At 47.9% G+C, this 27,913-nt stretch overlaps 1 protein-coding gene across 1 annotated transcript in view; it reads left to right on the top strand.

Moving 5' to 3' along the window:
* The window catches only part of FBXL20 (F-box and leucine rich repeat protein 20), a 103,053-nt gene that overhangs the window by 572 nt on the left and 74,568 nt on the right, over positions 1-27,913 (top strand). The window lies entirely within an intron of this gene.

Genomic DNA, 27,913 nt, shown 5'->3' with positions numbered 1-27,913 from the left:
ACACACACAGCCAGATCTCGGAAGCTAAGCAGGGTCAGCCTCAGTATTTGGACGGAAGACCACCAAGGAAGGCCAGGGTTGCTGTGCAGAGGAAGGCACTGGCAAACCACCTCTGTCAGTCTCTTGCCATGAAAACCCCCCCAAAAGGGGTCGCCATAAGTCGCCTGCGACTTGACGGCTCTTTACTCACTCACACAGCCAGATCTCAGAAGCTAAGCAGGGTCAGCCTCAGTTAGTATTTGGATGGAAGACCACCAAGGAAGGCCAGGGTTGCTGTGCAGAGGAAGGCACTGGCAAACCACCTCTGTTCGTCTCTTGCCACGAAAACCCCCCAAAAGGGGTCGCCATAAGTCGGCTGCGACTTGACGGCACTTTACACACACCCACATTGTTTTTAAAAATTTAGAGACTTTGTCGCCAGTTGTGTTTTGGCGGTATGCTGGAGAAGGGAAGGATATCCCCTTTTTTAGAAACCACGGGGCATATGGAGGACAGGGTGGGATTTTTCCTGGTGGTTCGTTGAGTAGCTCAGTAACTGGGGAGGGGGGAGTAATGGCTCGGCTGGACCGAAGGGTATTTTTTCCTCTTTGCGCTTAGTTTATGGGCCGTCTTTCTGACAGACTTTCTTCCTCCCCATGTACACGGAAGGAAACACGTTAGCAGGGAGGGGAGCTTGTGGCAGAAGGGGAGAGAGGACATATTTTCCCTGAGTATTTGTGTTGGGGGCAGGGATGTGAAAGGCCAGAACTCTGTATGTGTGTGTGTATGAGAGTGTGTATGTATATGTGGAGGGGTCAAACTAGAAAGTGTGGGCCTCTGTGCATTCTCTGAATCTTATTGGGGTGTATAATGTCACGGGAGAGCAATAGGAGGTGCAGGGAATATTAGGGTACGATTCTGTGCCGAGTTACTGCAGTCTGAGCCTGTTGAAACCAATTGGCTTAGATTGGAGTACGTCTACACAGGATTTCAGTATTGTAAATGGGTTACGTTGCAGTGAGGCAGGTTTTTGTTTTAACCACCCCCCATTGAAATGAAATGTTGTTTGTTGGGCATGAGCTGAAAGAGATTGTTGTGATGTGTTTGTGTGTGTGAAATGGTAGTCTTGAGTTCTGTGTGCCAGAGTGGAATAGAGAGCATTAAGAAAAGCCCTTCAAAAACATGGATTCTATGAACTGCTAGGTTTGGAGGGGGGTGGATTGTTGGGTTAGGAGGGTCAGACTGCACCAGGGGAAAGGGATGAAGTGTTGGAGAAATTTCAGGAGGAGTTAACCATGATGGGTGGAGCATGTCACCAAGAGTGGAGATACCTGTTCGTGAAGTGTTTGTTCATGATGAGTTCAGGATGGCGGAAGATTGTGCATGTGATTGTGTTGGAATTATGACAAGTTTGGAGTGGTGGTAGAAATGATGAAAAGGGGGGATTGCAGGAGATGTGCTGGAAGTGTGTTGGGATTTTCAAGTGGAGGAATACAAATTCAAGGAATGTAAGTTCTTGTATGTGAAAAAGCCCAGGGGGTATGTTTTTCTCATTGGCAGGGCTTTTGGTGGGAGTATTGGGAGGGGGGTAGTGCAAAAGAAGAGGCCTAGCAGATTGCAGAGTGGGATTGGATGGGAGATGAAACACTGAATAAGTGGAGGTGGGAGGGAAGAAGCCCTGGTCCTAAAAAACATAGAATGATAGTAAGGGGACACAGTAATGATTAATCTTAATGATATCAGTGGTGGGGGGCAGGTCTTGCCTGCTGCTAGCTATGAAGGTGTTGGTCCCTCCTGCCTGGGTAGGTGTCAAGGACATACATGTGTGCACACACAGAGCAATGTTATATGTAGGTTATGTTTTGATTGATGAAGGAGGACAGTGTTGTTGCATTGTTTTGTTTTTTTTGTACTAGGAAACGAACAACCACTGAGGACTGTAAAACGTCACATATAGATATATGAGAATGTATTTGTGTTCAATGATGGAAAATTCATGGATATACGGGTCTGGATTGTCTCCTTTTTAAAAAAGAGCACGACATGCATATGCCCAAGCCCAACACATTTGTATTAATTGTAATCATGTGTATAGGTTCTAGCCAGTGGTGTGCTTATGTTTGTGCTCATTGATAAGAGCTTACAAAGTACATCTGGATCTCCTCTGATATGAAAGCCAGTGTGGTGTAGTGCGGTGGTTTGGAGCGATGGACTCTAATCTGGAGAACTGGGTTTGAGTCCCCACTCCTCCACATGAGCGGTGGAGGCTAATCTGGTGAACTGAATTTGTTTCCCCACTCCTACACACGAAGCCAGCTGGGTGACCTTGAGCAAGTCACAGCTCTGTTAGAGCTCTCAGCCCCACCTACCTCAAAGGGTGTCTGTTGTGGGGAGGGGAAGGGAAGGTGATAGTAAGCCGGTTTGAGTCTTCCTTAAGTGGTGGAGAAAGTCAGCGTATAAAAACCAACTCTTCTTCTGTGTGTTGATTCCAGAGTAAGGGAGGTTTTCCTGCTTTGGCATGGTTTGTATAGCATAATTTATCTTGAAGTAACAAATATGAGTGTGATGTAAGGGCATTGTAGGATAGGGTGAACAGCTGTTTTAGTGTGTGGTGCTGTAGGCATTATGCACAATTGATGCTGAAGTTGATTAGGAAAAAAATGGAAATATAACAGTGTATGTGTTTAACTTCAGGAAACACAAAAGATTCAACCTAGTACTTTTGCTTTATTCTAATATGGGGAAGGGAATTTGAATACTGGGGAGCCCAAGGGATGGAGAGGCTGGAGGGAGTGCAAGCAAAGGGTAAACAATGAGAGCTATTCAGGAAAATATGGTACGTAATCAGCACGATCTGGGACCACACAAAAGCACCCTATCAAACAAGAGTTCCTTCCAATTCTTTGTTGTAACAGCTGTATTATTTTTTTCTTAACAAAGTTAAAGGGAAGGGGGGAAGCAACATAAGTAACACAAATGAGAGCAATAGGATGCTTCCTCCCACCTCACTTTGTGCAGATTTCATAAAGGAGAAAGATAAACTGCCTGAGAGTAGTCTCTCAGCTGCGTGACCTGAAGATATATTGAATAAGGATAGAACTGCGTAGATGGTTGCTTTCCTACATTGTGGCCTGGAGAGGAGAAGCAATTGTGACTGAGTGGAGACTTGACTTGGGTACAGTCTGACAGAGGATGATAGTTCTGCAGGATGAAGAAGAGCAATGTCTTCATCCAGAAATTGGCTGGAAAATTGAGACAGGTAGAATCTATAATTTGGCTTCATTCTTTAGTTTCTTAGAAATACCAATAGCTGTTTAATGCAAAAATCAAACTAAGGAGGCTGAAAGGGGGAGGGGTGTGTGTTTGGATTAAACTGCTGTGGATTAAATAGCACAGTAACATGTAAATTGGTGTAGAAACTGTAATTCAGAAAAGGTGACCAGTTAGCACTCGAGCTAGCAGCATAGTTAGGAGTGGGAGCACACACACTAAAATGTTATGTTCCAGTAACATCGGCAGGCTTTTTTTTCTTGTGGGACATGTGTGCTGGCATTGATGGGGGGTATAGCAATAAGTTGTTTCTCCAGAAAGCAATGTCTATGGAATATACAGATTTGAAGCTGCCATAGGAAGAAAAAAATGTGTGTTTTTTATGTATGCTGAGAATGATTATGGGTGAGTTCGTGGTATCTTTGTGAGGGAGAATATATACCAGTTGGGAAAATGTGCTTATGTTATAAAAAGCTAGAAACTGGGGAAATTGTCTCACAATCAATATGAGGTATAGAAGTATGTGAGGTGATAGCTTTTTGTTGTACCAGTAGCTTTAAAAGGACTGAATTATGCAAAACTCATCTCACACAACCAAAAGATTTCCAGCGAGAGAGGCTGCTTCAGTGCAAATAGCCACAGCCAAAGTACATTATGGCCTAATGCTCAGCCCTTCAGCCACATGCACACAGTCCATATTGAGTAGAAGGGTGCTGTTTATAGTTGCAGTGAGGCAAGATTTCTACTCCAGGAAAAGATGCTCAATTTCTTAATTAGAGCAGGGTCATGGGGCTGAACAAGGCATAAAGTTTTCTGAACACTGAACATAATTGTCTGTAATTAACAAGTATGCTTACTGATTGTTAGCCATGGTCAGATGACACCAAACCATGGCGCTGAGGGGTGTGAGGGCTTGAGTGTTTCATTTTGTCTTGATTGCACCACCATGGTTAGCATTTGGAATATGATACAACTATGACAGCCCACTATACAGAGAAGAAAATTGCAGAGCAATATCTTTTTTATTGTAGCCGCTAACTTTCAGAATACATAAAGTAAGCTTTTCAGTCACATATAAGTACCGTATTTTCTGGCGTACAAGACGACTGGGCGTATAAGACGACCCCACATTTTTACAGTTAAAATATAGAGTTTGGGATTGTCCCGAGTCCGCGGCCTGGGGCCGGCCCTCGGGACTGCGCCCCAACCCCGAGGCCACCCCCGGTCCTCCTGGGGCGGCTCAATCCCCGGGGAAACAACACCACTTACCGGGGCGGGAGAAAGAGGGGGCGAGGGCGGCTGGACGAGCTGGCAGCGCGCCGGGAGGCGGGGCTGGCGGGAGGAACAGGAGGAGGCCGGGGGCTGACCTCCCGGCATGGAAGAGTGTGTGCCGACCTGAAGCGGCGGGACGTGGCTCTCAGGGGGAGTCGGCGAGGGGAGAAGGGAGCGGGGAAGAAGAGGGGGATGGGGGCGAGAGTAAGGGCCCTCGAGAAGGGCGAGGGGAGGACTGAGCCGACGGCCCATGGAGGGCGGGACTAAAGGAGGGTTTGGAGGGGAGGGAAGCCCATAAAGACAGAAGTTGAAGCGGAGGCCGGGGAGGAAAGGGGGCATGTTGGGTGTGCTAGGCGGCAGCCAAAACACCCTGTGCCGGGAGAAGAGAGTGGCCACCCCAGCCCCGGCCAGCCGGCCAGCCAGCCGCATGCCTGCCTTGCGCTGCCGCTGGAGCACAGCCGAGCACTTCCCTCCGTGCACCCCGGCGCACCTGGCTCCGACTCCGAGCTGGGCAGTGAGCGCCCTCGCCGGGCTCGCCTCCCCTCCCTCCTCTGCCGGACATGGACAGAGCGGAGGCGGCTCCCCAGGCAGATTCTCCAGTCCGGCTCGGAATTCAGCATCCGGCGTATAAGACGACACCCGGCGTATAAGACGACCCCCGACTTTTGAGAAGATTTTCCTGGGTTAAAAAGTAGTCTTATACGCCAGAAAATACAGTAGGTATTTATTATTTACTTTATACCTAGCCTTTCTTCCCAGTTGGGACCCAAAGCAGCTTACATCATTCTCCTCTCCTCCGTTTTTTCCTCACAACAATCCTGTGAGGTAGGTTTGGCTGAGAGTGTGTGACTGGCCAAGGTCACCCATTGAGCTTCCATGACAGAGTGGGGATTCAAACTTGGTTTTACTGTGATCCTCTTACGACTCTTTAACCACTACACCACTCTGTTGAAACAAAAAAGAGGGACAACATTGATACATGGCCAGGATGACAATGCTGAATAGTAGTTGAAGAAGTGCAGTGAAGGCATTCGGACAGTAACTGTAGCAAAATTGTTTTGCTTGAAGGTATGGTTGGCTGCTTACTCACACACACCATCTGCCAGAGAGGGCAAGAAAATTATACTGCAAGTCATATTTCCATCTCATGTATCTATTTTGTTCTACTGTGCCTCATAAAACATAAGAAATATATACCGTATTTTTCGCTCCATAAGACGCACTTTTTTCCTCCTCAAAAGTGAGGGGAAATGTCTGTGCGTCTTATGGAGTGAATGTGCGTCTTATGGACCCTAGCCCGGTCCATCCGGGACTCCCAGAGCCGGGCAGAGTGACCCCCGCCCCTCCCGCCAGCTGGCTGGGCTCGCTGGAACAATGTGAGCCGGTGTTCCCCGCCCCAATGGCCAGCTGGGAGACGGGCGGGGCGCACAAAGCTGGGCGCATCGGGATGGCGCGCTAGGAGGCGGGCGGGGCTCACAGAGCTGGGCGCATCGGGACGGTGGAAGCCGGCGTTCCCCACCCTGACGGCCAGCTGGGAGGCGGGCGGGCGACGCAGAGCCCGCTGTGCGCGTCGGGCCGGCGTGAGCCGGCGTTCCCCGATCTGATGGCCACCGGGGGGGGAGGGGTGTCTTATGGTCAGGTGCGTCTTATGGAGCGAAAAATATGATAATACACAACACATAATACAATTTGAAGAGTTTTGTGGGTAGGCTAATTATGTGTGAAGTGGTGCAAAATGAGCAGTTTGAGAGGAATAGCATTTAATTTCTGAATCAGAACTTCTTAACAGTTTGTCTGTAAAGTAGTGCAGCGTGAGTATCTGGGGATGCCACACAGAATGGGTTGAACCATGATTTAAGGGCGTTATCGTCTATAAATGAACACGTTAAGCATCTCTTTCATCATGTAAAGTTCTTTCTGACTTTAGTAGGAGTTCTTTGTCTCAAGAGTGTTGAATAGGTCCCTTGGCAGGCATTACTGTTTTTCCGAACAATGGGCTGTTACGAAACTGTGGATAAAGCTGATTAATGTTATAATTTCTCGTTTTTTTCTTTTTGAATAACAGGAGCTCGAGTGGGCTTGTCTGCCCAATTAACAGACATTTCCCATTCTTCCATATTCCAAAAGAATACAGTAAACTCTTAACACTTTTTGTGTGTGCCCGAAGTGTATGTTGAGGTCAAGCCAATGGAAAGCGGTGGTGGTTAAGTATACGTAGATGCCACTTCAGCAGATTAAACAACTCTTGAGTTTACACTGATAATGAAATTGACCATTTTAAGCCTTAAGCATATTCAAGTACTGTCTCAGTGAGGTCAGGGTTTCTCCTATTTGCCCTGTTGAGCTTTCCACAATCAAGAGAGTGGAAATTATACAAGCCTCCCACTCTGACATGTAGCTAAAACAGGCAAAGGTTGGAAATTGTCCAAGGCAAGTAGCCGAGTTCTTGAGCCTGCCTGCAAATACATTGAAGCCAACTATTCCCTGCCTCACCCAAAGAAGAAACTTGCCTCAAGCTGGGGACCTCAACTTTCCTTGGTGCAGCTTGCTTCAAGCAGGGTATGACTTCGCTTTGTAGAAGCAGTGTGTGCTTGCCCTGCCCCTGCTGAAAACAAGTCTCAGTCTTCAGGCCTGTGCCTCATTAGAGTGCATTGTCTCCTTGTGGACTGACCATTTGAACTTGCCATTTGAGCCTTAGCTACCGTGTCTAGTTCCCTGATGTAGCCTGCTTTGGGTTTCGAGAGCTGTGGAGCTAGGTACACAAATCCCTTTCTCATCTAATGAGATTTGTATTCCTAAACAATTGTTAAATGTAATAAATAATCTTTTAAACTGCAGATGGTTTTCCAAAATGCTTTTTGAGTATGCTAGGCAATTGCCTGTTTTTGTTTCATGACACACTTGATAGCATATGGACTGCTTATGAAATATTGTTTTCATCCTTTTACTTAACATGTCACAGTCAGCTCATTACATTGAAAATGAAAGCCCTTTCTTGTGGCAGTATGAGCTGGCTGACTTCTGTACCACAGTGAGAGCATATGTTAAGAATGTCTGTCCTGAAGGTGTGGCTCCTATGGAGAAAATAGTCACATTGGCTGCAGTAAAGCAAACAAGGCCGAGGAAATTTCTCACTAGGCCTCCTCCTTACCCTTTTGACTGGTTGGGGACCTTAATGTGTAACAAGTAGAAACTGAGCACTTTGCAAATTATTTCCATCCCCTTGTAATAATGAAAAAGGCTGTGCTCACAGAGTTAACCCAACTGGACAAATGCATGTAAATTCCTTAATGATTTAGCTTCTGTACGTCCTGTGTTGGCTTATAGTAATGAAGAACAAAAATGATAGATTCCTTTTAAAGTGGTAGGTGGCCTTAACCACTGCAGGCAGTCTGGCTAATCTAGGTATAAATGATGCAGGGATGTGAAACCTGTTCCAGATAAACATAGAAATGTTCACTGTTGCTATATATTTTTGGGAAGAAAGTGTATTTTTATTTATTTCATTTAAACCCTGCCTTTCTACCCAATGGGGACCCACAGTGCTTACAACATTGTCTCCCCTCCTTCATGTTATCACAACGACCCTGTAAGGTAGATTAGGCTGAAAGTGTGTGACTGGTCCAAGGTCACCCAGCAAGCTTCCAAGGCAGAGCAGAGATTCAAATCTGGATCCCTCTAACCACTGCAAAGCACATATTATTGTTTGTGAAAGAGAAGCCATTATATATTGGGTGGTGTGGTGAATTAGAACAGTGAAAACAGAAGAGGGGGAGAGAAGGTAATGGATCAATGATGTGGAATGCCTTATGGCTCTTTGTCATGCCAAAACAAAAGGTGTATAAAAAAAATTCAAATATGTAAACAGTATTTATTTGATGATACTGTTTACGTATTTGAAGATGTTTTATGCACCTTTAGTTTCGTTTTGTTTACACCTTTGCTGGTGTAGCCCATCTGTGTAGTTCTACTTTGACATGCCACCTGTGGCTCTTCTGAGCACTGTTCCCCAATATGACATCTTCCAGGAAAGTCGGCAAGGCTGTTGTTGCCCTGTGGTTGACAGGTGGCTCCCACCATGAAACAGCTGCTGTCAGAGGGACTGGGGGACAGGAACACTGCAAGCCTTCATGAGCTATGGGCTTCATACCAGGGTGAATGTGAAGGCCTCATCCCTTCCAACAACCCCCCCCCCCCGTAGTTCTCTGCAACCTCCATGCTCTGACCCCAGCATACAGGTATCTGTTGGTAAGAGACCAGGCTGCCTGCAGAAAAGAGAATAAAATCACCACCATGGCAGTCAGCCAGTGGTGCTAGTTTTACTCCCCTTTCTCCACTGCCAGCTTGCACTTCCCCAGGCACCTTGGCAATCTCACTCTTTCACTTGAGCTGCTGTGCCTCGAATTGGGAAGAGAATGGGAAGGCAGAGAGGGAATCCCCCTCACTTCAGGTGCCCAAGTACTGGCTAAGGTTCAAGAGTCTTGAGGAGAGACAACAATATATGCTCAGAGGCACATTAGCAATTAGTTAAAGTAAAAGTAAAGGTCCCCTGTGCAAGCACCAGGTCATTCCTGACTATTGGGGTGACGTCACATCCGGTTTCCTAGGCAGACTTTGTTTACGGGGTGGTTTGCCAGTGCCATCCCCAGTCATCTTCCCTTTACCCCCAGCAAGCTGGGTACTCATTTTACCGACCTCTGAAGGATGGAAGGCTGAGTCAACCTTGAGCCAGCTACCTGAAACCAACTTTCGTTGGGATCGAACTCAGGTTGTGGGCAGAGCTTGGACTGCAGTACTGCCGCTTACCACTCTGCGCCATGGGGCTCCTATAGCAATTAGTTACATATAGTTATATTATGGCATGTGTTTGGGTTGGTGGTATTTCAAGTGTGGATCTCTGAGCCGCAGAGTGAGTACCGCAGGGACAGAGCAATATCCAATGGGTTGGGCCAACACAGCAGGTTTTTATGGAGGAAGAGTTCTATATATATCTGCACAACTGAGCTTTACTACTGGAGGTATTGCACATGTGGTCATTGTTGCTTAACCTCTTATTGTTATAACCTTGTAAATACCAGCCAAGACATATTTACACCACTATGCCTTTCTCCTCAAAATGTCAGTGGTATTTATTCAAGATATTTGAAGAATACTGATGTGATAAAATAAATTATCTAGTTTTTGAGAATGGGCACTCTTGGTTTAAAACATCTAGGCTTTTCTTTTTTGGTTCTGAGTTACGTGGCTTTTCAGAACCCTAGACTGTATGTTAAAGCTTCTTATTTACCTTGTGGTTGGTGGTTGCCACCTTGAAATAGCCTCCACTGGAGGAATGTATAAGCTGCCAGCCTTCCTGAGGTTCAGGCCTTATGCCAGGGATAGAAGTAAATGTGGTTCTTTTCATTGAGGTTAATTGCAAATGTGGCTTTCTGTAAGCTGTGGAATGAGTCCCTTTGATTTTAAATCACACATGATGTGGGATTTTCCCTTTACATGACTTGTTACTTGTGTTTTATTATTACTACTATTATTATTATTTCTAATTTTTCTTTTTATCTTTTTTTGGGGCTATTTTCTAGAAGCCCATTTCAACACCTGAAATAGAACGCTAGCTTTAGCTATTGATAGAATCAGCTTCGAGAGGCCATGACTCTACATGAGAGGCCCCCACCTTTTTTGAGCCTGTGGGCACCTCTGACATAGCATGGTAGGCCACAAAATTGCTGTTGCAGGATGCAGAGCCTGCCACAAAACATCTGCCACAGCTTACCTTCAGTTGTACAGAGAAAATCTCTGTGCTGTGGTGGCAGCTGCTGCCAAAGCAATGTTTTTAAAAATCTGCACAGCCAATCGGAAGCCTTGCTGGGCAAAATCCCCACCTGGCTCCACCCACTTTCTAAAAGGCTTGGGCACCACCATATTGGGGACCCCTGTTCTATATGGTTTAATAAAGAGTTATGGGCAGTGAGGCGGCAAAAATGACAATGTGAACAAAGGTGGAAGAAGCAAGTCTGATCCAACATAGCATAGGGCCCATTTAAAGGTCGTCTCCTTGGCAATGCTGGCAGTGAAGAGACGTTTTCTGCCCTAGCACAGGGGTCGGCAAACTCATTACTCCAGGGGTCAGCAAACTGCGGCTAGAGCCGCATGCGGCTCTTTGGCCCCTTGTGGCTCTTCAAACTTGGTTCGGAGCCCCTGCTCTCGCGCCCGCTCGCTCCAGCAGCCGGGCTGTGGAGCCGGCGCACCTGAGAGAGAGAGAGAGAGCACGAGAGCAGGCGAGTTGTCTCCCCCCCACCCCGCCGTGGAGGATGGCTGGGTCCCCCTTTCCCTTGCCCTCAATGGTTGGGAGGCTAAAGCCTCCCCTCCCCTCTAGCCACGCGATTGCTGGGCGAGCGGCTGGGTGGATCCTGGCCCGTGCCCGCCCACCTATCAGCTGTTGGGTGGGGCGGGCTTCCTTTGGCGGCACGTCCCCAGCAGCGGCGCTGGGCCGCGGCGCCCCATCTTCTGCGGCGCCGATTCCATTCCCCCGTCGTCTTCTGGGCCTGCGGGTCCCCGTAAGCCGGGAAGAGGTTTATTTTTCCATGGAAATTTTTCCATTTCTAGAAAGTCATTGCTTCATAAAATTAACAACAATTATGCCATTGCCAGTGCAATATTAGACAAACTTGATAATTTCAATGCTGTACTTAAATTTTTTTAAGGAATTCTGTGCGACTACATGGATAGTTTGATTTGTAAATTTGGGTTGGGGGAATTAAACCACAAACATTTTTTTTAATCAAGTTATGAATTTATCAAATTGGCCACACTGGTCAAATCAAAACCAAAATTCTATTTATATTATATTAATATATATATATATGTGTGTATATGTATGTATATGTGTGTGTGTGTGTGTGTGTGTGTGTATATATATATACACACACACACACACACACACACACACACACACACACACACACAGACAGAGATATATAGATAGATAGATAGATATAGTGGTCTCTGTGGACCAGGTTTAAATTCTGTTGAAATAGATGAGAGGACATCCGCATTCATGGCATATCATGGATGTTTTCAGTCTCTTTGCTGTTCTTAAAATAATGTAAGCAAAGCACATCCTGTATAGTCTATATCAGAGGTGGGGAACCTTTTTTCCACCAAGGACTATTTGGATATTTATAACATCATTCACGAGCCATACAAAATTATCAACTTAAAAATTAGCAGACCAATACGTTTCTGCATGGCCCGGGTGGGAAAGGGTTAACACAGTTTCTTGTGTGGTCCTAGCAGCTCCATAGTTAATGACTCGCAGAAGAGTCATTTTCAAGGGGGGGAAAGGTTTCTTTTCTCAGCAAAACAAACTCACATCTGCCTTGAATAGAGGCTATTCCTGTCCGCGGGAGGGGGCGGATCACCAGTCTTAGATCCTTCTGAGCTAGAGGTCTGCCAGGACCCAGGAAAGGGCCGGACTAAATGATTTCGCAGGCCTTAAATTGCCCCCGGGCCTGACTTTCCCCACCCCTGGTGTATATTTTTAACATGTATTATTCAGTTTAATTTGGACATAAAACTTTGCATTTCAACATTTTTTTCATATCTAAATATTTCAGCTCAAGCATTGCTATTGGGGCACTTTTAAAATGTGTTTACTATGCATAAATCAGCTCATGACCAGATAACACATGGCACTGTATAGTATTCCAATTCTTACCTTTCCAGAAAACTCAGATTACTGGTTAGGTCCACTATAGTTTGGGACAAGCCAATGACTACCATGGCAGCCAAATCTGACCCGACAGCAAAACCTCAGCAGTCCCCTTAACACAGTGTTTCTAAGGCTCCTCAACAAGATTACCTCCACAAGCTGCCTCAGGATATTTGCTGACAAGCCAGGTGGCCAGTACACCAGCAGGAACACTGGATCAGCACAAGGCAAGTACAATCCAGACAGGCAACTGTTTGCACTGAGAAGATGTGAAAAGAGACACGTCTTCAGGAGAAGCATGGCAGACCCACCCCTGTTCAGGGCTATTGAAGAACTGCATACTTGGCTGGAATATTTTGTAGCAAAGCTATATGACAAACTTCATCCAGCATGGTTCTAATCTAACAAGCCAGATCTACCTCTTCCACCACCAAATCATAATTATCTCTAACCGGCCTGGCATTGCAGTACATCAGGGTGAAAGTAGGGGACCATGAGAGTTCTTTAGCCACATCTCTTAAGCTGGAAAAGAGATTGGACAATTTGTGAACCTCATCACATCTCCAGTATTCTGTCTTGTCTGGTAAAAGTGAGATATGGCAAGGCAGCTCCAAGCATGTCTTTTTTTTTTACCTATATTGATGTTCCAGCTGAGTTTAGGGACTGAGACTGCTTTGGCTAACCTGCTTGGTCATCTGTAGGGTCATCTTTTAATCATTTTTTCTGCTTGCTTTTGCTGCTACTAATTAATGTATTCTGTTTTTGTTCTCTGCTTTGAGTGTGTTTATTTTCAAAGCAATTTATACATTTTCTAAATTTAAAAAAGGCTTTAGCTTTTACCTCACATATTCTGAACTATAACCAGGGCTGGGTGTAATGAACTCTACAAAAGTAGCTCTGCTCCTAGGTAATGCAAATTCTGTTTGGTGGCAAGCTGAATTCTGCTACTCATTTATTATGTGAACTGAACAAACTTACAACATTTCTCATGCAGAATTCTATATTTAATCCTAGTTTGCATATGTTTTTGCTCCTCATGGTGAGTGGCATATGCAGAGTGCTAAAGCCTCTTAAGAACCATGTTCATCGCCCCCTCTGATGTCTGAAAGTCCAGCAGACATTTCTCACATTCTTTGATGCAGATCTTCATAAACACAAGAGTTAGAAGCTTAAAAAAAAACACCTGAGATTCTTGGGAAGCTGAATTCCATGTTTCTTTTCCCCCTGTGCTCCCTCAGAGCTATGGTATATACCCAGCCTTAATTATTAAAGTTGGGGGTGTGTTTAAATGTATAGTCTCTTTGACCTTTTAAAAAACACTAGAACTAGGATTTAAATCAATAGTTTAAGCCTTTATGTTCTTATTCTCCATATCAGCTTAACCCTACTGATAAAAGATTAGCCCGTATAGGAAAGTCTTCAGGTTCTTCTGGAAGATGTTCAAGGTTTGGGCACTTCTCCAAGGAGAGTCATCAAGATCTCCACGCCCTTTTCACACTGCCTTGGGTCACCAGGGACACAGCTGAGAGAGCGTTTTGAGTTCATCTTAAAAATTGTGTAGCAACATTTCATCTCACTGATGGATTAAAATAAACTTTGCATTACTTCAGTACAGATAATTATACAATTAACAAGGATAAGTTGCTGTCAGCCAAGAGCAAGCAAATAATTTGTCCAGAAATCATTTGGCTTGACCAACATAGTTTTGATCCTGAAACGTTTCATGGTTCTGTCTCAGTTGGTGGGGATAACCTACTAATTAGTGTTATAAAACTGTAAACATTGGCGGGGAGGATTCCCAAGGACTTTCCCCATTTTTCCAATTGAAATTTTTGGGTAGCGCTTGGAAGGGGTGGGGGTTGGGAGCTGCAATAAAATACGTTTCTCTTTTGGAATGAGTGATGTGTTTTTAAATTTACTCTCTCAAAATGTGTACTATGAAGATTTGTATGTAAATCCACAGCATTAGATGCAACTTCGTGTGTATACTAGACCTATACAACATATTTTCAAATATACTTTTATTGTTTAAATGTGACTATTTTTGTCTACAAATACTTTGCTATAATGTGTATGATGATAGTATAGAACTGGGGTCAGCAAACCCATTAGTCAAAAGAGCCAAATACCAACAGTACAACGATTGAGATTTCTTTTGAGAGCCAAATTTCTTAAACTTAAACTATATAGGTAGGTACACTGTTTATTAGCCCTGACCTGGATGGCCCAGGCTAGCCTGATCTCATCAGATCTCAGAAGCTAAGCAGGGTCAGCCCTGGTTAGTATTTTGATGGGAGACCACCAAGGAATACCAGGGTTGCTGTGCAGAGGAAGGCACTGGCAAACCACCTCTGTTAGTCTCTTGCCATGAAAACCCCAAAAAAGAGGTCGCCATAAGTCGGCTGCGACTTGACAACACTTCACACACATGCGCACACACACACACACACACACACACACACACACACACACACACACACACTGTTTATTAACTTAATAAACTTTAATTAAAGTTTTAAGTCTTAATTAAACTATAAGTACACTGAATAAAACATGATATCATACTTAATAGTGATCTTATTGATAAAAATAAATTGTAAGTCCCTGCCATTTCCCCCTCCCCATCTGGAGTCCTCGTCTGGAGGCCTGGTCTACCGCCATAAAAGCCTATTGGTAGACCTGGCCTCTGGCTGAGTCCCATTGGGAGGCCAGGTCTACCCATTGGCTTTCTTGGCAGTAGACCTGGCCTCCGGAGGCCCATAGAAGCCAATAGGTAGACCTGGCCTCTGATACCCCAAAAGGTATGGTGAGTGGATCAATTCTGAACATGGACAAAACCAAATGTTTGCTAGCAGCTGGTTCAAAAGTAAGTCATCAATATGAGTGCTTGCAGAAGTAGTTGGAGATTTTCAAGGGGGGGAAATGTTTGCTTTCCTCAAAAGCGTCAAGATTTCTGAACATTTTACATCTCTACCGGTTACAACCCATTTCCTTTGAAGGGCTTTCAGTTTGGCATGATGCTGTCGTTGCTATGTTTGGTTTTTAATTGACTATAAGTTGTAATAGTTTTCTTTGAAAATTTGTGGCCATACTTAGATTACCTATCATCTTGACCATTGTAGAGTTACATTATATTGTATTGAAAATATTTATACTATAACAGGCTAATTACGAACCAGAACAGAGTTGTCCCCCATAATGTAGCCTTGCATAATAAGTACCTTAACATCTTATAGTATTAATACAGGTTTCAGTATGTAGATGAATCTTCCTAATGGACAAAAAGTGTGATTAATCTATCTATTTGTCCATGCCTGTATACTTTTCCTGCCACGGTGCAGATTTAAAAACTGCAACTGACACCTGAAATACAGACACTGGCAATTCTTTTCTTTCTTTTTTAAAAATGTGGTTAGAAATTGTAGCTCTTGATAGGTGAGCAACAGAATGTAGAATTACTACCCAGTCTCCCTATGTTTAGCCCCGTGGTGCAGAGTGTTAAGCTGCAGCACTGCAGTCAAAAGCTCTGCTCACGACCTGAGTTCGATCCCTACGGAAGTCGGTTTCAGGTAATTTCCTTGGCAGCTGGCCTGATGCATAATGTCACATCCAGAGTCAGTGTGCAGGTTGGCTATGGATGGCTAGGGGATGACCAAACACGAGAGTCTATGGCCTTGTTGGCGAACCTATGGCACATGTGCCGGACTTGGCACGCCGAGCCCTCTCTGTGGGCACGCGCGGGTAAGTTGAGCAGCCGTCGCGTCTGCCTTCCCTGGACTCCCCGCCACCCAGCTTAGGGGCTTTGAACAAACATTAATTATTCAAAAGCATGCCAAATGCAAACTTTTACCTTTCAATAAAAAGTTGTTTGTATCATTGCAAGCTCTGTTACTGTGTTTTTTTCTTTTAAGGCAAAAGATGTTAATGTATGTGTTGTTTTTTCTAAACTAAAACCTCAGCATTCAGGTTAAATTGCCGTGTTGGCACTTTGCAATAAATAAGTGGGTTTTGGGTTGCAGTTTGGGCACTCGGTCTCTAAAAGGTTCGCCATCACTGGTCTATGGGATATGCCAGTGCAGCAAAGGCAATGCATGCCCTCTCAACCTCCCTTCTGGCACAGTGGCCACCATGGGAGCTGGCCAGCTACTGAATCTCAGCCCCACAAAAGGACAGCCACCAAGCTTTGTCCGGCGTAGAAATGACAGCAGCAGGGCCCCTTACATGGCCGGCCACATCCATCCCTGCAGTCTGACAGTCCCGTGTGTGCAGTGGTGGCCCCTACCTGCCCACCATTCCTCCACTCCTTGGCCACCAAGCCGTGATTCTGGAGGCACGCTATCAGCGAGATAATGCTTACTGGGAGGCACAGGGGCTTGCTGAGTTTGAGGATACACAAGAGGGGGGTCGGGATGACTCAGGAGAGCTGAGGGAAGATGGCCATGGTGCTGGGTGTGGTGTCAGTGCAGATGGCCACATCCCCTCCATTCAGTCCTCTTAGCCGATGCCAGACAGGGCCGGCAGGAGGTTGGGGCCAGGGGGTGGCTGGGTCCTGTGACCCGCGGGATGGAGAGGGGGGAGGTGTGCGCGTATGGGGAGAAGTTGCCTGACAGCTCTGTCTTTAAACCAAGGGAAAGTTGAACCCTCTGAATAGGGGGGTGGGTCTGCCACCATCCAAGGTTGGAGGTGCCATGCAGGAGCAAACACACCTCTGCTGGGTGGGTCGGGGGCTGACGGACGTGGGTCGGCATGTAAAAGTCTCCCGCCAACGGGAATGAGACACAGGAACAATTCATCTTTACAGATGGCTGTTCCTGTGGCTGTGCAAGGCCCCTCGCAACCCAAACTGCTTTGGCGTGGGACATGTCATGGTGTTCCCACTGCCGGGGAATGTGGGAGTGTGGGGTGAGGTGGGGCGGCATGGGCCCCACCGGCCACGGACGCCGCTTGCACTGGGAAACAGTGCCTGGCAGCGCCCCCCCCCCCACAAGGTTGGCAGCAGCTCCATGCAAATTGCCGTGGGGATGACTGGGAGCTGCCAGCACCACGACACTTGACCATGCCCTCTCCACCTTTCCTCATGCAATGCGGCCACCATCGGAGCTGTCCAGCCTCTGAAGCGCACTCTCCCAGGAGACACGTCCCCAAGCACTGTCCAGCGTCATCACGGCAGCAAAATTGGGCATTGTGTGGCCAGGGCCAGCGTGAGGGCCCGGTAGCAAGTGGACAGAGTGGCAGGGCCCCCCACCCCTCAGCAGCTCCACTGCCATGAAGGCATGACTCAGGACACGCTGTCTGTCAGCGCAGCTCCTGTATGGGGAGGGTGTGGCCTCTCGGGGGATCGGAGCCCATACAGGGAGGAGATGAAGAGGGTGGGGAAGCATCCACGTGTGCTCACGAGGGTCTGGCCACAGCTGCCAGCCTCCATGTCCTCCGGGGCAGCAGCCTGCTCTGGCCACCGACGGCTGACACCCGGCCAGAGAGCCACTGGCAGTCGATGCCTCATTGGGAGACTGTCAGTCATACGTCTTGCCACCGGTTGCTTCGGCCGGGTTGCAGATGAGGGAAATAGCGGCCAGTGCTTGTCAGTGGAAGGATGGGGAAGGCTGCAGGTGGAGCACATGTCGACGGATAGGAGATGTCGATTGTCAGCTCCTATCTCGGCTACCAGGTGCCTGGGTGCCTGTGCAGGGGGGACCACCCTGCCGTTAGTGATGGCTCAGCCCCCCCCACTCTGTCTCTCCCTCAGTCCCCCACCATGCAGCTGGCCCCATGACGCTCGGCGCTCTCGGTCTCCTACGGCCAGGTCTGGAACATGAGGGAGGGGGCATGAATGACAGGTCATCCACACACCGGAAGACAGTAATGCATTGGGCCAAGAGAGCTTTCCCTGAGCATGCACAGTTGAGTTTGCGCTGGGAGCAGATGGAGAGCCTCGGTGGAAGCTGCCCTGGTGCAGACAGGAGAAAGGCTGTGGAGGTTGTGGGGGCATGGCCCCACCTCCTCTTGACAGAGGACAGCTGCTTCTCTGTTGTTAACCCTGCAGGGGGCGCCCTCCCCATTAGGAGGGTTGATTGGAGCGGTGGGGGTGGAATGCAGGGTGGGCAACGTATTGGGATTAATGGTGGGTTTGCGAGCATGGCTGCAGAACTTAGACATGCCATGTCAGTCGACAGCAAATGTTTGGGTTCCAGGACTGGCTCTACGCCACCACTTAGAAATTAGCGGCCAGGGGCGGGATCCCCCGGCAAGGTCAAACGCGACCTGAACAGATGCGTGTTTCCATGGCTGTGCAATGTCCGAGGAGGCCGCCCGCAGATATTATGTGAGCAGCCGCAGCCGACTGCCTTCTATTGGGTGGAGGTGTCTGGGTGGCTAGCATGGAAGGGCAGCCAAACATTGGGTGGCACCGGGTGAGGGGGCGACGGGCGCACAGGTGTGCATGAGGTCATACACAATCGCCTGGTTTGTGCTCTGCATGCCCCGGATGCGTGGGTGGGCTGGTAAGGCTGGCCAGAGGTCGCAATCGTAGGACATGCAAATGAGATGGCCGCAAATGCTCATGGCAGCCGCAATGTCTCAGCAGTATCAACCCACGCCATCGAGGGTCATTGCAGTGCTGACCGACACCCCTCCTTTCCACACTCAGCCCTCTTGACAGGGCTCCCACCCAGCGCATGGACTTTGCTCCCTCCCCTCCCCCCAGTTGATGGGGACTGAGTTTTGAGAGTGAGGAGGCCATCCCCAGGGTGATGCTGGAGCCCTTGCTTGGCCCGCATGTACCAGGGCAGGCAGACCCTCCCATCCCCTTCCCCGAGCACAATGCAGGTGCCCGCAGCAACAAACACAACTTTATTTTCACATGAGTTCGAGAGTGGCAGGTGAGAGGGCAGGGGTGGAGAGGGCGGGTAGGGCACGGCTGCAGTTCCAGGTGTCAGACTGGGTGTTAGTGGGGGCCAGGGGGTCAGAGATCCGCCACAGTGCTTGGAGGCGATAATAGTGCTCCCTCGCCGAACTGCTGCTGTCCTTGTGAAAGTGGGTGGGTGGGTGTAGGCGGGCGGTTGGCCATCAGAGAAACCTGCAACGAGAAAGACGGGGCTGAGGGGAGACTGGCAGCCGACCGCCCAGGGGTCAAGCTCCAGCGGCATGGTGGTTGTCCCAGCCTGTGGCTGTGGCACCCGTCAGCAGCATTGTCAGAAGGCTGTCCGTCGAGGCTGGAGGATGGCTAAGGGCGAGGGCGGGATGATTGGCGGGTGGGTGGGGTGAGGGCATCAGCAGTGAGGGAGAGGCAGAGCAGCATGGAGGTAGCGGCGAACCCCCAGGGTGGCCAGAACTACGCCGGCATCTGAAAAAAAAGCACAGAGAGGGATGAGAGGCAATCTCGCCCTGGCCTTCCACGAAGCCTCTCTCGTGAGGCCAGGTGTGACTCTTGACAATTCCAACAGTTAGAGTGGAGGGGGAAAGTGTGGCGCCAGGCTTCAGAGGTGGTCCCCCTCCCAGAAGCCCCCCCCCGAGAGGGCAGCTGGCAGAGCCATAGCGCCCCCCCCATCGGGGAGTTGGAGCAAGAACCAATGCACAGTCCCCGCAAAGAGGGGAGTTGGAGCGAGAACCATGCACAGTATCCGCAGAGAGGGGAGTTGGAGCAAGAACCATGCACAGTCTCCGCAGAGAGGGGAGTTGGAGCGAGAAAAACACTAAGTCCCGACCCCCCCGGCACAGACCGGCAGCATGCCGGCCCATGTGAGGCTTACCTGTGCCGGCATTGAAGTGCCGCATATGAGGGAGGTTTCCGCCTCCGAGGCCCCTCCTCCGGGGGGGGGCACTGCCATTTCCTGGCCTGGCCCCATTGGCCGGCCTCCTAGGCGGGTTCCAGAGGCGCCAGACTGAGATGGGCAGTGCTTGGCCACGGCGGAGAGACGAGGGTCCGGAGCCTTTGCATGGCGGTCAATGGGCTGCGCCAGGTCAAGACCTGGTGTAACTTTTCAGCTGCAAAAGTTGGCATTCCTGGCCTGAAAGGGCCTTAGGAGGCCTCCTAGCCAGTGGAATGGGCCTTAGGAGGCCTCCTAGCCAGCGGAACGCCCCCGGGAATGCCCAAAATTGGCTTACTGTTTTCAGAAGATCATGATGTGTTTTGAGCCCTAATCATGCTGTAGGAGTAGGATTTCCCCCCCACAGTGCAATAGAAGATGACATTCAGGTCTACATTCTGCTTTGTTAACTGTGTGATGATGCTTACCTTTTCAAGCAACAAATGTGTTTTTATTAGTCCTGCCTCTTTTTTAGTTCTACATGCTCTTAAATGAGTAGCATGCTGTAGTTGTTTATCAATGTGCCAGCCAGCAATACTAATACCAGTAGCATGGCACTGGAGGCATTCAAAGATGTTGCTGTTAACAAAATATGCAGCAAGCCTTACAGAAATGGTCTCTCAAAGCTTGGCAGTAGTACTGGTTTAACCAAAAAGTTAATTTAAGTAGTAGTGGAAAGATCTGGTTGAAGTGGAGGAAGAAATAAGTTGTTGGAAGGGCATCCTATCTGTCTTGTTGTCTCACCCTCTGTTCCGTGGGGAGGGGAAAGGAAGGTGATTGTAAGCTGGTTTGATTCTTCCTTAAGTGGTAGAGAAAGTCAGCATATAAAAACCAACTCTTTATCTCCGCCTCCTTCGCCACCGCCGCTTCCTCCTCCTCCTTCCTTCACCACCTCCTCCTCTTCCTCCTTCGCTGCCGCCACCTCCTTTGCCTCCTCCTCCGCTGCCATCTTTGCCATCATGAACAACATAGAGCAAGCAGGGTGGCCAATCAAGAGCACCAAGCTTCTCCTTTGACTCCCCCCTCCACCATCATTTTCTGACCTCCTTGAGACTGCAGTGAATGCTACTCCATACTTCCAGGGAGCCAATAGATGCTAGAGTGGAAGATTTTGGTGTGCATAATCAGCCCTCAGTTCCTCAGGCCCTGCTGGTGCTAGGAGCAAACAACCGAGGAGTGAGGCTGCTAATGATAGAGTTCATCAGAGACTGCTGCATTAGACTGCAGACAGCCATTGCCCAGAGAGATTTAATACAGATTAAAGTGAGCTTCAAAAAAGAAAGGGGTGGGAGAGGAAATCCCTGGACAGCCAGGAACTCCAAGGGAAGTCCACTTTGTCTGAACTATATTTATTATTTATAAATTTGCAATGAACAACATGCTGTGTAGAGTTTATCCCAGAGGAATGGTGGGTTTTAAAATACCATTTGTGAAAGCAGAATTTAGAAGTGTGTGGAAGTTGTATTGCTGTGCGGTTTGTAGCAGGTTGGCCTCCTAGCCTGTAAATTGTGGAAAGCAGTGACCAAAATGTGCCTCTCATGTGCGGACCGATTAAGCCCAAGCACACAACTGGGTATCCCAGATCATCAACCACAGAAACCGAATAGTTTACCTGCCCTCCTCCGGACCGATTCATCACATCCTACCGCCACCTACACAGGGACAAGATCTGTCACACGGCAACAGCAGTTCAACACCTTCTAGATATCCACGCCATCGAGTCAGTCAGTACATCAGAGATCTACTCAGGTCCACTGAGTACACGCCTGAGTAGATCTCTGATGTACTGACTGACTCGATGGCGTGGATATCTAGAAGGTGTTGAACTGCTGTTGCCGTGTGACAGATCTTGTCCCTGTTTAGGTGTTGACAAACATGAGAGAAACGGGGACTGGTGGGCCATCCTGGACCTCATGTTTGTCAACAAATTTATCTTGCAAAAGAGGTTCAGGATGGAAACACTGTGACCCATCACAGAGGCCCTTAGACCGGATGCCTTCCTCACCTTGGTGGACCTCACAGAGGCCTATCTGCACATCCCGATCCATCCCAATCACCGCAGGTTTCTAAGATTCATGTGCCAGGGTTGACATTTTCAATTCAGAGCGTTGCCCTTGGGGATTTCCTCGGCCCCCAGGGTCTTCACAAAGGTGCTTGTGACCCTGGTGGCGCTCGCCCGCAGACAAGGCGTCCAGATACATCCGTATCCGGATGACATTCTAATCTGTGCCCCATCCAGAGATCTGAGTCAAAAACATACTCAACTAGTCCTACAACTGCTAGAGGACCATGGGTTCATAATCAATTACAACAAAAGTCACCTGAAACCCTCACAACATCTCCTCCATTTAGTAGTGCAAATAGACACGTCCCACAATTCCCTCTTCTTACCTCCGGACAAGGCAACCCAAATTGATATCCTTAGCCAAACAGATACGCAGATATCTGAAAGCTCGCCTAATGGACCTCGCCAAGCTACAGGGGTTGATGATATCCTGCCTCACTGCAGTTCAGTGGGCCAGGTTCCATGCCAGTCAGCTGCAATGGCTGCTTCATCCCTACCAACAGGACATCCTGGCAAAGAGGAACAAGAGGGTTGTGATATCCAAGGAAGTACGCCACAACCTACTGTGGTGGACCAGCCAGAGCAACCTATCTAAGGGGTTGGCATACTTGCACGAACCCCCGGTCCAGATGTTCTGAGACGCCAGCCTGTCCGGTTGGGGGCAACCTTCCTGGGAAAACCGGCTCAGGGCTGCTGGGAGCCTTTCGAACAGAGAATGAACATCAACGCCCTGGAAATCAGGGCCATCTACAAGGTCCTCCTCCACTTCGGGCCAAAGCTCAGGGGCAGACATCTACTGGTGCGAATGGACAATGTGACAGCAAAGACTCATGTCAACAAACAGGCCAGGTCATGTTCCTCCATTCTGCACAGAGAAGCCACGTTCGTCGTCACCTGGGCGGAGAAACATCTGGCCTCCATCGCGGCGAAGCACATACAGGGGATCCTTAATGTGCAGGCGGACTGGTTAAGCCGACAACACCTGGACGAGGTGGAGTGGCAACTAAATCCGGAGGTCTTCCACCAACTTATGCTGATACTTGGTCTCCCCACGGTGGATCTTTTCGCATCTTCAGGCAACCAACAAGTCGACAGATTCTTCTCCCGATACAAACAACACAATGCGGAGGAGACAGATGTGTTCCTATTCCCTTGGGCTTGGCGTCTGCTGTATGCCTTCCCGCCCCTATCGCTGCTTCCGAGGGTCATCCGCCAAATTCGACTGTTAAAAGTCCGACTGGTGGCTCCAGACTGGCCAAGACAACTCTGGTTCCCGGCTCTTCTTCAGATGTCCTTCAGGGATCCCTGGAAGTTGCCGACAAGACAGGACCTACTAATTCAAGGACCCATATGCCATCCGGACCAGGACTGGTACAGGTTGACCGTATGGTCATTGAGAGGAGAAGGCTACTAGCACTAGGCTACAATCCCAAAGTCGCCGACACCATCTACCCGTCAACCCTCTACACACCGAATTGACAACATCAGCTGGAGAATCTTCGACGTCTGGTGCCGTAACAATCAACTGAACCCATTCAAACTGTGTGTCCGAAATTTACTATCCTTCCTGCAGGAGGGGAGACAACTGGGACTAAAGGTGGCCACCTTACACAGACAACTAGCTGCCATCGCCACCCTGGTATCGCAAGTCTCATGGTATCCACTAGTCAAACACCCGCACATCAAGGCGTTCCTGTGAGGGGTTAAGGCGATCTCCCCACCGATCATCCACAGGTTCCTTACTTGGAAGCACCATACGGTCCTAAAAGCCCTTACCAAGCCTGCATTTGAGCCCCTATGAATGGTGGACCTGAAATGGCTCAGAATGAAGGTTTTCTTTTTAACAGCCTTGGCACGCAGAGTGTCGGAGTTAGGAGCCCTATCCATACGACCGGACCTGTGCGTGTTCTACAGGGATAAAGTGATTCTTAGGCTGGACCCTACGTTTATCCCTAAGATAAACACTCACTTCCACCGGCAACAGGAGTTAGTTCTTCCTACCTTCTCTCCTAAATTACATTCGGAGAAGGAGTCACAATGCCGGTCTGTAGACCTCAAAAGAGCCCTACGCATTTACATTAGGCGTATCCAGGAGATACAATCCTCGGATTCTGTATTCATTATGCTGATGGCACCCAACAAGGGTAGGCCCATGTCTAGAGCCTCAGTTAGCTACACCATGAAGCGCTGTATAACGCTAACCTACAAGTAAAGTAACCTGCCAGTTCCATTAGGAATTACGGCACATTCTATTAGAAGCGCAGCCACTTCTACCACCTACAACCGTAGTGTTTCAGTGGAAAAAATATGTAAAGCGGCTACCTGGTCGTTTGCATCCACATTTGTACGCCACTACAAGATTGATTACTTCTCGTCTACAGACGCAGAATTTGGCCGGAGAGTGCTGCAGAGCATGGAGGAGGAATAATTAGCCCACCCGGGTATGGGACGGAGCTCTTATAAGTCCCATGCTGAAGATGCTCTCCTATCCAGAGCGAGAACAAGCCTTGGATTACTTACTGTGAAGGCTCCTTCTGCTCTGGAATATGGAGGGCATCTTCCCCCTCCTGTATGTTCGCAGCATATAAATTATTCCACAACAAATCTACAAATGACTACTCAATCTACAACCAGTAGTGGCCTACAGAATAAGAGACCCGTTCCACGAGGCGGAGCCATGTCATACCTTACTGTTGGTCAATCCTTCAACCCGTTACCCTGTGTTCTCTTCTTGAAGTTGTGGGGTTAGTTACAGTTTTTTCACCCATAAGGTTAATAGGTCCTCATAGATGTGGACTACTTACCCCGGGTGGATACCTTACGCTTATTACTCATTATTGTCGTCCACGCAAGACCACGTTTCAGTGGTTAACCTGCTGGATGCTATATTTTCTACTTCCTGTCTGTCCTTTGACGATGACAGCTCAGAAACTTCTGGAAATGAAGAAGGAGGGGTCATTTCCCCCTGTAGACAGGAAGTGTTAGACCTTCTTTGTTCCTGCCTCCCTGATCATGAGAGGAAAATAACCCATGCTGAAGATGCCCTCAGTATTCCAGAGCAGAAGGAGCCTTCACAGTAAGTAGTCCAAGGCTCTTTCAGCATAAAGTGCTTCAACAAGCTTGACATACACGGGTTCATCACAGTTGGATGCAAGGACACAAAAGTGGGCTAGGCAGCTTCACGAATCCCATGGGCTAAACCATCATGGATAAGTGCAGTCTTAAGCACTTATTGAAGGGTGAAGTTAACATCCATTACACCTTCAGCAATGCCTTCCTCTGCCATGGTTGGTGGTGATGCTTCCACCCGGGGTTGTTTACAGACTCCACGAGCTGACACTGAAAAGGATGTACACCTTTTCAATTTAGGCAATAGTGCACTTATTTCTCTTTCTAAGTGCTAGATTCTTACAGAATTGTTCCAGTCAGGTTGAACCTGGTAAAGTTCAGCCACATTTCCCCCTCAATTTAAAAAAAAAAAAAAAGAAAGGCAGATTTTTTTCAGGCAATAACTGTAGGTCTGAATGTTTCAGTGCAAGGCTGAAGGAAGGGCATAATTTCTGCTCCAAGCCAAGGAAGCCTATCTAGCCAGATCTCCTTCGCAGTCTTGTGCTTTAGAAGAATGGCCTGATGAGGTCAAGGTCCTCTTTCTGAGCTGGCAGTTTCTGCTGGTTGCTGCTTTTGGCACTGATCCTCTTAATCATAAGGGCCTGCATAAGTTTTTAAAAAGAGAAAAGCCCTAATGCTTTCTCAGCTGAGAACCAGCTGAGTTTGCCAACAGATCAGTATCTGTTCTGACCTTGCTCAAGCAAGGCTGTGAATATTCCATTCTTCTGTACTCTACACTGCTGAATCTGGTATGAAATTTAACACAACAAAATCTGGGCAATAATGTATGCAGGGATTTCTCATTTTTACTTGCTGTCTTGTTTGTTTCACTCTGGGATGTGAAACGTGTTCAGATAAAATCAGGAAAGTTTGACTATATCTATAGGTACTTGAAAATTGTATCTGTTTTTATTTGTTCATTATTTACATCATTTATCCCTTGACTTTCTCCCTCAATGGGGACTCAAAGAGGCTTACATCAGCCTGTTCTCCTGTTTTATCTTTGCCACAACCCTTAGAGGTAGCAGTAAAAAAGAGCAAGAGTCCAATAGCACCTTAAAGACTAACACAATTTCTTGCAGGGTATGAGCTTTCATGAGTCACAGCTCACTTCTTTAGTATGGTGCTCACTTCTTCAGTCAGGTGCTACTGGATCCTTGCTTTTTTCTCCTGTTACAGACAGACTAACATGGCTACCCATCCTTTGAAGAAGGTTAGGCTGAGTGAGTGTGACTGGCCCAAGGTCACGTAGCAACTTTCCGTGACAGAGTGAGGATTTGCACCTGACAGTGCAATCCTGAATGGGGGGGGGGGGGAGAATGCTCTTAGGAGCCGGTGTGACCCCTGCACCGGCATCCATGCCACTTGTGCTGTGCAAAGTAGCACAGACCTGGCGTAGGGCCACTTACGCTGCCCCCCCCCCCGCACCATGGCAGCAGTGCGGCTATCTCCCACTGACATTCTCCCATCGCAAGACTCCACACCGGTGTCCCAGGAAGCATTCCTGGGGTGTTCTGGGTGGTGGAGCTGCCGTTAGGCAGCCTCCTAACCCCGTTTGTGCTGGGAATGCCCTTTAACACAATGGTGTTTTTGGTGGTGCAGCCTCACTGTTTGCAATGGGGCTTCCCCCCCCTTTTCCTTTAATTTAATTTTTTAAGGGTTTTTTTGTGTCTGCAGCAGCCGGGAACCTCTGAGGAGGCTCTGCTGCTCCTGGCTGCCTCAGATCTACCCCCCCCCTTCAGGATTGTGTCCTGAGTCTCCCAGGTCCTTGTCTTATACTCTAACTGCTACCCTACACCGGCTTTGTGAAGGACCAATAACTAAAATCTGTCTTTCATTAACTCTCCTATCAAAATGTGGATGACACCTGTGTCAGTGTTTTGTCAGCCCTGAAGAATTCTTAGTTTACTTGCCTTTTTTAAACTAGATTTTTTGCCCATATGATTCCCAAGGAGTTTGAAAGTGTTATGGCAGAATTAGATGTATGGTATGACTAATAATTCTGGGAATCAACTATTGGAGTGTTTTCTGTAACCGTGGCCTTTTGGGGGGGCATCTAGTTCCTAGCCCTTTACTAGTTCCTAGCCCCTTATTTTCTCTCACATGCATTTTCACAACTTTGTATGAACTCTAATATAATTGGGGGAGCGGTGTGAATATTTGTGCCACATAATTGTGTATGTATTGCACACTTGCATAATTTCTCTTGTTATACCTAATTTGTTTTGTTTCTATCTATCATACACTGGCTTTGTTTAACCAGGCTCCTCCTCTGGCAGTTTTTTTCCTTGCCTCAGCTAGCAGTGGGGGGCACTTGAGGAGCTCTGTTTAACAGTGCTTCTAGGAAGCATTTTTAAACATATTCTTACTCTGACTATGCAGTTTGCAGGTAAGCTGATGGCTGAAAGAAACTCATCTGAAGAAGCCTTTGACTCCTCAGTAGAGGAGCTTCAAGAAATTTTGCTGGGGCTCAGATGCAGAATAGGTCCCAGATGTGCTGGAGCAAGTAAAACATACTGTATGCAGCACAGCAATTCATGCCCCAGTGACATCTAGATTAGATGACTGTAACACCCTCTTTGGCTGCCCAGTAACATCTAGATTAGATGACTGTAACACCCTCTTTGGCTGCCCTTGAAAAGGGTTGAAAATCCTGCTAGCCCTTTTATGAGAATATGAAGCTGTTTATTTCTGTACTAAAAATTT

The sequence above is a fragment of the Euleptes europaea genome, chromosome 18 (genome assembly GCF_029931775.1).
Source record: "Euleptes europaea isolate rEulEur1 chromosome 18, rEulEur1.hap1, whole genome shotgun sequence".
Taxonomy (NCBI): domain Eukaryota; kingdom Metazoa; phylum Chordata; class Lepidosauria; order Squamata; family Sphaerodactylidae; genus Euleptes; species Euleptes europaea.
The sequence above is the reverse complement of the archived record's forward strand: the minus strand, read 5'-3'. Positions and strand labels throughout refer to the sequence as shown.